This window comes from Hypanus sabinus (assembly GCF_030144855.1).
Source record: "Hypanus sabinus isolate sHypSab1 chromosome 1 unlocalized genomic scaffold, sHypSab1.hap1 SUPER_1_unloc_1, whole genome shotgun sequence".
Lineage (NCBI taxonomy): Eukaryota > Metazoa > Chordata > Chondrichthyes > Myliobatiformes > Dasyatidae > Hypanus > Hypanus sabinus.
Window position 1 is genome coordinate 1,235,666 of NW_026778903.1, and position 12,823 is coordinate 1,248,488.

A 12,823-nucleotide genomic window follows, 5' to 3' on the forward strand; every position below is an offset into this window, starting at 1 on the left:
ACCAAATCTCCATAAGATCATAAGATATAGGAGCAGAAATAGGCCATTCAGCCCATCGAGCCTGCTCCGCCATTCAATCATGGTCTGATCCAATTCTTTCAGTCATCCCCACTCCCCTGCTTTCTCCCCATACCCTTTGATGCCCTGGCTAATCAAGAACCTATCTATCTCTGCCTTAAATACACCCAATGGCTTGGCCTGCACAGCCGCTCGTGGCAACAAATTCCACAGATTTTACCACCCTCTGACTAAAGTAATATCTCCACATCTCTGTTCTAAAAGGACATCCTTCAATCCTTATCTATTCAGGCCTTTTAACATTCGGAATGTTTCTATGAAATTCCCCCCCCACCCCACAATTCTCCTGAACTCCAGGGAATTCAGTCCAAGAGTTCCTCACATTGTAACCCTTTCATTCCTGGAATCATTCTCATGAATCTTCTCTGAACCACGTCCAATGTCAGTTTATCCTTTCTAAAATAAAGAGCCCAAAACTGCACACAATACTCCAAGTGTGGTCTCACGAGTGCCTTATAGAGCCTCAATATCACGTCCCTGCTCCTATATTCTATACCTCTAGAAGTGAATGCCAACATTGCATTTGCCTTCTTCACAACCGGCTCAACCTGCAGGTTAACCTTTAGGGTATCTTGCACAAGGACTCCCTGGTCCCTTTGCATCTCTGCATTTTGAATTCTTTCCCCATCTAAATGATAGTCTGCTCATTTATTTCTTCCACCAAAGTGCATGACCATACACTTTCCAATATTGTATTTCATTTGCCACTTCTTTGCCCATTCCCCTAAACTATCTAGGTCTCTCTGCAGGCTCTCTGTTTCCTCAATGCTATCTGCTCCTCCACCTAACTTTCTATCATCGGCAAATTTAGCCGCAAATCCATTAATACCATAGTCTAAATCATTGACGTTCATTGTAAAAAGCAGTGGTCCCAACACCGACCCCTGTGGAACTCCACTGGTAACCGGCAGCCAGACAGAATAGGATCCCTTTATTCCCACTCTCTGTTTTTGGCCGACCAACCAATGCTCCACCCACTATAGTAACTTTCCTGTAATTCCATGGGCTCTTATCTTGCTAAGCAGCCTCACGTGCGGCACCTTGTCAAAGGCCTTCTGAAAGTGCAAGTACACCACGTCTACTGCATCTCCTTTGTCTACCCGGCTTGTAATTTCCTCAAAGAATTGCAGTCGGTTTGTCAGGCAGGATTTTCCTTTCAGGAAGCCATTCTTGCTTTGGCCTATCTTGTCATGTGCCTCCAGGTATTCCATAATCTCATCCCTAACAATCGATTCCAACAACTTCCCAACCACTGATGTCAGACTAACAGGTCTATCGTTTCCTTTCTGCTGCCTCCCACCCTTCTTAAATAGCGGAGTAACATTTGCAATTTTCCAGTCACCCGGTACAATGCCAGAATCTATCGATTCTGGAAAGATCACTGCAAGAGAGCTTCCCCAATTTCTGCAGCTACTTCCTTCAGAACCCAAGGGTGCATTCCATCAGGTCCAGGAGATTTATCCACCCTCAGACCATTAAGCTTCCTGAGCACCTTCTCAGTCGTAATTTTCACTGCCCAAACTTCCGGTATGTCTGGTACACTGCAGACCTCTTCCAATGTGAAGACTGATGCAAAATATGCATTCAGTTCCTCTGCCATCTCTGTGTCTCTCATCACAATATCTCCAGAGTCATTTTGTAATGGTGCTATATCGACCCTTGACTCTTTTACTCTTTGTATGCTTAAAAAAGCTTTTAGGTCCGTAAGCTTTTTAAACACTCATTGTAAAGTCTCTGGGAAAAATATTCTGACTACATTTCTGTAAATTGTTTTACTGGAAAATGTGTTCTAGTACTTTGTAACAATCAAGCTAAATAAGAGTTGAGAATAACATCCAGAAGTCTGGAAGATTAGCTCATCTTCCAGCTGAGGGGCATGGCGGGTTATTGGATACTTAATGGACAACTCTGTGGTGTAATGATTACTGTAGGGCTGTCATCATTTCAATGGAGGGGAGAGAGTTACAGGATCGAGGTCAGTCATTTCTACTAGAAGACGGTACCGTCAATACTCTGCCCCAGAGAATGTGAAGGGTGAGGGAAAGGGATAAATGTCAGAAAGATTGTGTGGAGGGGGTTTGGAGTAAGGATTGGGACATGAGCCTTGCACAAAGCATTGGACGATTGTGTTCAGCTTTGATCACCTTGCTCTAGGAAACATGTCATCAAGATGGAAAAACATTGAATGCCCCAGACATAACACACAAGTGACGACTCTGGAGCCAGTGACTGCCTGGACGAATGAATCGGACGGAGGAGAAGTGCCGAATACAACTAAGAGTGTGGCTGGGTGGACTGTAGGTGAGGTTTCTCATCCTGAAACTTGGACTTGAAATGAGTGGCTGGAAGGTGTCTGGTTCAGAAGGGGTTAAATGCACCCAACAGTAAGTGGCCTCTCCCCTCCTCCCTCACTGGATTGCAGCCCCTCTTCCACTCTATTCCCCTATTGCTCTCCTGTGGGGGCAGTTTTAAACCAGAAGACACATCTCTGCCCTCAGTACGCTTTCCCAGTAACGATGTCCGCAGGCAATGAATTCCACAGCTCTGAGCCCCTCATAATCTTGTTCACCTCTCGAAGGTCATTCCTCAGTCTCCTACACTCCAGAGAATAAAGACCCAACCTCACTCTGTAACTTAGTCCCTCGAGCCTCGGCAACATCTCAGATCCAACCTGCACTCTTTCCAAATTCATGGGAACTTTCCCCATATCAAGTTGGCCAAAGCTGAGCACAATATTCCAAGTTTGGGCTCACTAACAACCCGTACAACTGCAACGTGACTGCCCAAGTCCTGGCCTCAGTACCCCGAATGACGAAGCCTCATGTGCCAAACACCTTCACCATCCTGTCTACCTGTATCACCACTCTCAGGGAACAATTTATTGGGATTTAAGAAGGGGATGGATAGGCTTGTTAATACAAAAGACTGGTGATAGAGAGTGAATGGGACTGTAGTGTGGATGAAGGTACATCTGGGATGGGTGTGGATGGTGGAGCAGGCCCCGGGGGTAATGGATGTCCCACAACTATGTTGTACGTTTCTGGTTGACTCACTCTAATTATATCATTTCTGTTCAGGTGTGGCAGTCGTTCTTGTTGCTGTGGTTATTGTCTTTCTCATTTGCTGGTAAGTGACCTCATTCCTTCCTGGGGAAACTCAACTTTCAATTGTCCCAGAACCTCAACTGTGGCTTCCCCTACACCCCTCCCATCTGAGTTCTTCTGGTCCCTACACCCCATCAACACATCTCTGTGACCAACCCCCCCAACCTCTGGCCCCTAGACTCCTCCCATTTCTGTAACCCCCCCCACCCCAGCCCCTAGACCCATCTCTGTGACCCAATATCTCTCCCGTCTCTGACTCTCCCCTCCATTCCCTACACCCCCCTTTGACCACCTCCAACCCCTTGCCACTCCCTGCCCCTGTGACCTTGCTTTCTGCTTTACTTCCTGAAGTGACGTCACAGTGAGAGACTGGTGAGAATGTTGGCCTGGATTGATCCCCAGGGAACGTCTACACACAGTTAGAACTGACTAACAGCATGGACCGCCTGAAAGGAGTTAGAGTAGCAGTCCACTGGAATATACTTTCATATTTGATCAAATAAAATAACTGGAGGTGGAGCTAAGTGGATGATGGCGCCCAACGGCGACTCCTTTGCTTGCATCTTTGGAAACAGTCCTATTTCCATCTTTAACATCTCTGTTTTTCCCTTTCAGTTGTCTGAAGAACCGGACTAGAGGGAATGAGACCCGTTATCGGGGTTCCACGATCTCGGGTGACTTTTGAGGTCCTAACATTTAACCGCCATTCATTCTTTGGGGCACTGCTCTGTTTTCATGGATGGTTGCAAAGAAACAGTATTTCAGGATGTATATTGTTTACATTTCCCTGATATTAAATTCTACCTTTGAATATTTGTGGTAATATTATTTTGTGTTATGTGTGTACACCCTGGTCTGGAGGAATGTGGTTTCATTTGGTGGTATACATCGGTACAGTTGGATGCCATTAAACCTTAACTTGAGCTTGAACTCGCCTCCCACCCATCGGGCAGATGTTAACTTCTCACCAGCTGACACGAGTCTGATTTAGAGTGAAGATCAGACAAACTGGCGGTGGTCTTGCACCTTGTTGTCCACCTGCACTGCACTTTCTAACTAACGCTTTATCCCGATTTGTATCCTTGTTTTACCTCGAAACTACCTCACCATATTGACGTGTGCAATGATCTGTCTTGATGAAACATAAAGCAAAGCTTTTCACTGTATCTCAGTACATCTGTGAAAATAGTAAACCGAGACTGGGCAGCAGACCACAGGTACCTATCAGACGGCTGTGTGTGTGGGGGCGTCTCTGATGGGGCAATAGCACTGTGCCCATGTGGGGTAGTTGCAGACGGTATGTTGACTAGAGAACATATGCCACTGTGTCACAAGCACCCCACATGCTGAGAGCCCCACGCACCAACAAGTTCCCACAACGCTGTTAAATTCAGAAGAATACTTTTCATTGCAGCATACAGAAACTGCTGAAAGAAGGTGTAGTTGGCAAGTAGGATGCCTTCAAAAGTGAAAGTCTGAGAGTCCAATCACAAACACGAGAAGATCTGCAGATGCTGGAAATCCAAGCAACACACAAAGTGCTGGAGGACCTCGGCAGGCCTTTCCCCTCTCACCTTATCTCCTTGCCCACGCATCACCTCCCCCTGTTGCTCCCCCCTTTCCTTTCTTCCATGGCGTTCTGTTCTCTTCTGTCAAACTCCCACCTTCCCCAGCCCTGTGTCTCTTTCACCGATCAACTTCCCAGCTCTTAACTTCATCCCTCCCCCTTCAGATTTCACCTATCACCTGGTGTTTCGCGCTCCCCTCTGCCCACCTTTCAAACCTAGTCCTCAGTTCTTTTTTTCTCCCGTCCTGCTGAAGGGTCTCGGCCTGAAATGTTAATTGTACCTTTTTTCCATAGGTGCTGCCTGGCCTGCTGAGTTCCTCCAGCATTTTGTGTGTGTTGTTTGAGAGTACAAAGCTTGACGTGCCCGTCAGAATAAAAGGCAAAGGTGATAGGTTTAGGAGACCCTGTCTTTCAAGAGAGGTTGAGGGTTGGTTAAGAAAAAAGAGGTGTCTGGCAGGTAGGAACAAATGAGGTACTTGAGGAGTAGATGAAATCAGGAGGGCTAAAACAAGGCATGAGGCTTCTCTAGCAGACAAGGCGAAGGAGACCCCGAAGAGCTTCAACAGATACTTTAAGAGCAAAATGATAAAATTGGTCCTCTGGAAGCTCAGATTGGAAATCCTCTGCCTGGAGTTAAGTGTTGGGGGAGATCCTAAATGACATTTTTTACATCTGTATTTACTCAGGAGATGTCACGTGGTCTACAGAATTGTGGCAAAGTAGCAGTGAGGTCATCAACCGTACACAGGTGACAGGGGAGGAGGTGTTTGCAGTTTTGGAGCAAATCCCCAGGGCCTGACAAAGTGTTCCCTCAGACCCCATGGAAAGGACAGTGGCATAGGGTTGGCACAATGCTTCACAGCACCAGTGATCCAGGTTCAATTTCTGCTGCTGTCAGTAAGAAATTTGTACTTTTCCCCCGGGACCACGTGGGTTTCGTCCGGGTGCTCAAATTTCCTCCCACAGTTCGAAGTTGTATCAGTTAGTAGGTTAATGGTCACCGTAAATTTTCCTGTGATTAGGCTAGGATTAAATCGGGGGTTACCGGTCAGAGCGGCAGGAAAGGCCAAAGGGCCGATTCCCAATAAATAATGAAAGAGTAGGGTCCTTAGCGGACGGGTGAGATACCTGGAGGATAGCTAATGGTGTTCTGCTGTTTCGGAAAGGCTCTGCGAATAAACCAGGAAATTATAAGCTGATGAGCGTGACATCAGTGATGGAAAAGTTATTGGAAGGTATCATAAGAGACTGGATTAATGTGTATTTGGATTGATTAGGAGTAGTCAGCATGGCTTTGTGCATAGCAGGTTACATCCAACTCATCTGAAAGAGGGTTTCAGGAAGTTACCATGAAAGTTGATGACGGCAAGGCAGTGGCTGTTGTCCAGATGGACAAAGCATTTGACAAGGTTCCACATGGAAGATTGGTCAAGCAGGTTCAGTTGCTTGGCACTCAAGGTGAGGTAGTAAGTTATATCAGGAACTGACTTTGTGGGAGAAGCCAAAGGATTGCAGCAGTCGTTTGCCTCTCTGACTGGAGGCCTGTGACTACAGGAGGGCCGCCAGGGTCAGTGCTGGGTCCGTTGTTGTTCTTCATCGATATCAATGATCTGGATGATAATGTGGTTAACTAGTTCAGCAAATTTGCGGATGGTACCAAGATTGGGGGTGTGCTGGACAGTGAGGATGACTACCAAAGCTTGCAGTGGGGTCTGGACCAACTAGAAAGATGGCCGATGCAATTTAATGCAGAAAAGTGTTCTTTGGGAGGACAAACCAGTGAACAAAGACATCTTGGAATACAGGCCCAGAATTCATTGAAAGTGGTGGCACGGGGAGATAGTGTCATTAAGAAAACTTTTGGCACATTGGTCTTCAAAGACCAAAGTACTGAGCACAGGAGTCGAGATGTTATGTTGAAGTCGTACAAGGGGTTGGCCAGGATTGATTTGGAGTATTGTGTGCACTTTTGGTCACCTAGCTACAGTAAAGATGTAAATAAGAGTGAAAATTTACAAGGATTTGCTGGGACTGGACTACCTGAGTTATAAGGAATAGGTTTGAAGTTTATTCCCTGGAACATAATAGATTGAAGGGAGATCTGAAAGAATTTAAATTATGAGGGGTATAGATAGGGTGAATGTAAGCAGGCTTTTTCCACTGAGGTTGGGTGGGACTGCAACCAGAGGTCATGGGTTAAGGATGAAAGGTGAAATGTTTAAGGGGAACATGAGGAGAAACTCCTTCACCTGGAGGGTGCTGGGAGTGGGTACGAGCCGCCAGCACAAGTGGTGCAAGTGATTTTGGTTTTAATGTTGAAAGGAGTATGGACAGGATTACGGCTGGAAGGGGTGTGGAGAGTGATGGTTGAGTGCAGGTTGATCAGAGTCGGCATGGAGTGGATGGCCGAAGGGTCTGTTCCTATACTGTAGTTTTATCTGACTCTAACTCAGCAGGTCAGGCAGCGTCCATGGAAATGAACAGACAGTCGACGTTTCGGGCCGAGACCCTTTTACTGGATTGCAAAAGAAGGAGGGAGACACCAGAATAAAAAGTTGGGGCAGGGGAAGGGAAATAGGCGGACGGTGTTAGGTGAACCCAGGTGGGTGGGAAATGTAAAGGGCTGGAGATGGAGGAATCTGATAGGAGTGGAGGGTGGGCCATTGCAGAAAGAGGAGGAGGAGGAGGAGGAATACAAGGGAGGTGATAGGCAGGTGGGAAGAGGTAAGAGGCTTGAATGGGGAACAGAAGATGAGGGGAGGGGGAATCTCGCGAGACGGGTGTGCCGAGTGAAGAGCAGAACACGGTACAGTGTGTGTGTGATGTGTCAGTTTCAGCAGCAGTGCTCCCCCGAGCAAACGATTGTTATTTACCTGTCTTCACTGGGAAGCGCAGAAACGCAATCCAGGTGTGGCAGAGAACAAAATGGACGTAATAACACAAAGTAATTTCCTCTGCTGACGTTCAGGTAAAACGCGGATACTACAGAAACTAACTGTTAGACCAGGTGCCATGTATGGTACATATGTAAATCTGTATGCGACAGAAGGAACGAGACAAAATCTGCAGATGCTGGAAATACAAGTTACACACACACATAAAATGCGGAGGAACTCAGCAGGCCAGGCAACACCTCTGGGTCAAAAACACTTGAGGACGTGTCTGAGACCACCTCGGTCGTGGGGTGGAGTGAAGGAGACCTGAAAGGCGGGGGCATCCTGAAAGGTGAAGCAATTACGGGCAAAGGCTTGCCCGAACAACACAATCAAAAATCAAATGTATTACTTACCTGTTTTCACTGGAGAGGCAGAGAGGAAACCAGTTCCTGTGTGGCGAGGAATGCGGTAGTAACACAAAGTTCCTGTTCATTACTTTCAAAATAAAATACCTTCCAAACTACCAGCTGACAATCTCACTGCGAGCCGTGTTCTATCCACTGGACGTGCAGCAATAAATGGAAAAGCGGAAACACAGGGGAATTAAACGGAGTTAGCTCTTGGGGTTAATTCAAACTCTCGAGAGTTTCCGAACAGGGCTGACAGATAAACAGCGAATCGCAAGATAGTGCAAGATCATATATGTTTAAAAACTGAGGTGGTGTTCCTCGGTTAAATGTCCATTTATGAATTGTATAGCAGATGGGGAGAATCTGTTCCTGAATCGCTGAGTGTGTGCCTTCAGGCTTCTGGACCTCCTTCCTGATGGAACCGGGCAATTCCTGGGTGAGGGGGGCATTAAGATAGATGCCACTTTTCTGAGCCACCGCTCCTTGGAGATGTCTTGCATACTACGGAGGCCAGTACCCAAAGTAGAGCTGACTAATCCTATTGCAGCTTCTTTCGGTCCCTTACTGAAGAGTGATACAGCCTGTCAGAATGCTCTCCACCGTACATCTGTAGAAGTTTTCCAGTGTTTTAATTGACAAAGCTCTTCAAACTCCGAATGAAATATAGCTGCTGTCTTGCCTTCTTTTAATAGCTGCATCAACATGTCGGGCCCAGGTTAGATCCTCAGGGATCTTGACGCCCAGGAACTTGAAACTGCTCACTCTCTCCACTTCTGATCCCTCTATGAGGATTGGTTCGTGACCCCTTGTCTACCCTTCCAAAGTCCACAATCAGCTCTTCCATGTCACTGACATTGAGTGCAAGGCTGTTGCTGCAAAACCTCTCAGCGAGCTGGTGTATCGTGCTCCTGTACACCCTCTCGTCTCAATCTGAGATTCTGCCAACAATGGTTGGGTTATCAGCAAATTTATAGATGGTCTTTGAGCTGTGCCTAGCCACACAGTCATGGGTTTAGAGAGAGTAGAGCAGTGGGCTGAGCACACACCTCTGAGATGACCATGTGGGCTGTCATGTTTCAGACAATTAAAAAGTATGTCTGGCTCTTCACCCATCTGGTACAAAATACAAAACATGATACATTATACTTTTGGAATTTAATGACTTACTGGATCTAAGGATTTAATGAACTTCTATTTTCCATAATAAAAACTCACCAGTACATTGAAACCTCCTAGTTTCAATGGTGTTCTGACAACTTATCTCAGTGTGTTGTGGGCGGGAAAGAGACAGGCTCTGGCATTTTTATGGGAATTGATAAGACACACAGAGCTGAGTTTGCTTAACTTTGTTGTAATTGACTTTGTGTGATTGTACAGTATAAAAAAGGCTGTGAATATATTTTTTGGAAGACTTGACGAGTCATTCTTCCCTTATTCATAAATAAAGGTATTCTCTAGTCACTTCGAAATCTGTGTCCAATATAGTGGCTAGCAACTTTAATTGAATTTACTTAGCAAATTCACTTCCCTAACTATTTGGCGATGAGGATGGGATCCCTTTTATACTGAGTTCAACAAACCATTAAATTGCGAGTTACGCTTGGGAAGCATTCATGGGGACCGTTTGACCATGAGCTGCTGTGAGTCTCCAGGGCAGAAAAGACCAGTAGGGCAAGACTGGTGCAGATGAAGGGCTCGCCCGGCCAGTGACCATCCCTGAGTTCCCGGAGAGGAGCAAGACAGTAGATGAAAAACAGGGTCCGAGACCCACGGGGTCACTGAATAATCAAATTAAAGGACAACAGGGACTTTGAAAATTGAGATAAGTTCTGTCCAGAAAAGGGTAGGGGAGTTGTACTGTGACAGACAACTAACTAAATTGGATTACAGGTTGACCAAAAACTAACAGGAAATGGATAGTAATGAGAGCAAATTCACCAAAGCCACCGGCGCTGTTCCAAAGAGAAGAGACACAGCCTTGAGGCCTGCCGATCCACCCACAAAGGCTCTGATGAATAAATGTACTGAGAAAGGGGCAAGGAAGAATAAGACTACGCAACTTCTGGGTCAGCCCCAGTGGCTCCGGGCTCCTCGGTGAACAAGGTATGGCTGGTCACTGGAGATAGGACGGATGTGATTACTTTTCTAGTGATGTAGACAGATGCAGCTTGGGAGAACGGCCATATTGATGGTCTTTTCATTTAAAGAACATTCGTTACTGGGAAGGTGAGACCATTGGAGGGGACGGGACCCAGACTGGGATTTACAATACTGATGTGGGGAGAAGTGGCCAAAAGGCATCAGCTACCAAAACCTAAACCTAAGATGGAGGAGGCAAACATACAAAAACTGGAAGTAAACCCTCCTCCCCTCCCACTCTTTCTCCCCCTGTGGGACTCTATTCTAAAATCCTAGATGTCGGGCTGCCGGAAAACACAGTTATGGAAATAGTAATGTTTGCTAAGACCGCTGCACAACACGGAGCCCAGTAATTGGAACGACAAGTACAAAAGTCGCAGTCCCATTGCGGGAACCAGCTTCCCTCATATGAACAGATTTCCCCATCCAGCACATGGGATCCTTCTGCCCCCGTGGAAAGGGAACAGTCACAACCGATGCCAACGCGATTATCGGACAGGAGATTTCAGTCCAGGGAACTAGTAGCAGGACCTAGCGATTGCCACAGGGAGAGTGAGCTACCTGATAGTCCAACCCACACACTGGTGTCCCAAATAATGGTAGGAGAGATACTGATCCTCAAACCCAGGACCCCTGCAGAGATTAGGGGTATTATTAGTGACACCCCTAGCCTATTAGGAAACCTTTCGAGTTCCACATTTGGTGAATACAAACTTGAAACATTAACTCTTTACCCGGAACTGCGCAGCGACTCCTACTGGCTGCCTATGGTATCGCCTGGTGCACTCCCACACAACGATTCACAGGAACCCCAGGAATAGATGGAGATTGAGTCCTGCGAGAAGACGGAGGGGTGAAGGCAACCCCTGGGTGCAGAAATGGCTAGAACAAGCCAAAGAGATCATCCTAGCAGAGGCCAGTCAGCATTGTGATTTTGGGGAGGTCAAGAAATGCCAACAGAAAAAGGGTGAGCCCCAACAGATTTAATTTTCTGTTTTGAAGATGTGTGGGCAAATAGTGCAGGAATACAATTGGAACAGAATAGACCTTCAGCGGTGCAAACATTTGTAAATGTTGCACACTCATTCAAAGTGATGATGGATATAAGGAACAATAAACCTGACCTACTTTGGTCCTCACAATCTTTGTAAATCAGACAGACCTATAGATAACTCACAACAAAATGAACATAATGACATCTTTGTAGTTCAGAATCAGATTTATTATAAGTAATTATAAATATATATATATAATTATTTATTATAAATAATTATAAATATATATATATTATGAAATTTGTCATTTTGAATCAGAAGTACAATGGAATACAGAGAGTTACAAATAAGCAATATATAAAAATAAACCAATGGAGCAAAATATATATATATCTATCAAACTTGGGAGATAGGGTTACTGTACAAATTAGAAATCTGATGGTGGAATGGAAGAAGTCAATCTGAAAATGTTGAGTGTGCACCCTCAGGCTCCTGTACCTCCTCCATGGTGGCAGGAACGAGAAGAGGGTGCGATGAGCAAGTGGACTTGCTGGCGGATTTTACCTCAAGTGAACATACAGGAGACACATTTGCAAACTGGTTGTTAGTGGTGATTGCGTTATAACGTAATGAAACAATAGCTAATAGAAAAAAGTTTGGGTCGAGCAGACCGGCTGTTCGGAAGTGGCCATTGTAGGAGTGGGGAGCTGAAGGTTCGGCTCTGGAGGCTTTGGCGTGAAGAAGCTGAGTAAGTGGCCCAGCTGTGGGGAGTGAGAGCAGTGAGAAGGTGCGGGTAAGAACAGTTTTATAATGTTTTATTTTATTGATGAGCCTCAGACGATGTTCCAGTACAGGCACATGGTAGTGCCGGGTTAGAGTGAAACATTGTTCTTTTTCCTGTAGTTTGACGTTCCTGCACTTGCTTATAATGCTTACTGTATATAATTACTTGTATGAGTAATTGTTCATTGAATTTTCAGCAACTGTAGTACAGCTGTTTCTATACTTTGCTCGAATTTTTGTTATGGACATCTAATCAACTGCTACAGTCAAGAGAAGGTCCAAAGGTTCACAAAAATGATCCTGGAAATAAAAGTTAAGGTATGAGGAGCGTTTGATGGTTCTGAATCTGTACCCACTGGAGGTTAAAATGAAGGAGGAATCTTTTTGAATATTGAAAGGCCTGCATAGAGTGGGTGTGGAGAGGATGTTTTCAATAGTGGGACAGTAACGAGTTATGTTTAAAAGCAAAGGTTGACAGGTTTTTGATTAGTCAGTGGTTACAGGGATAAGGCAGGAAAGCGGAGTTGAGTGGGATAATAAATCACCCTTGATGGAAAGGTAGGGAAGACTCGATGGGCTGAGTGGTCCAATTCTGCTCTCATGTTCTCTGGCCTTGTGGCCTCATTGTTGACTTTTGAAGAGCCTCTGGGTCACAATATGACTGGATCCAACTAGAACGGAGACCCTCCTGCGAGATGTAGAAAGTCAGGGAACCTCACGGCCAGGCGCAGCTCTTGATGGTCGGGACAAGGAACCAGTTTCCTCCCACATTCCAGAGCCCAATGAGCTGGTGTCCGTGAGGAGTCGGCAGGCTGTGTTGGTGCCAGAAGCACGGTGGCAGTTACGGGCTGTCCTCAGCACGTCCTTGGGC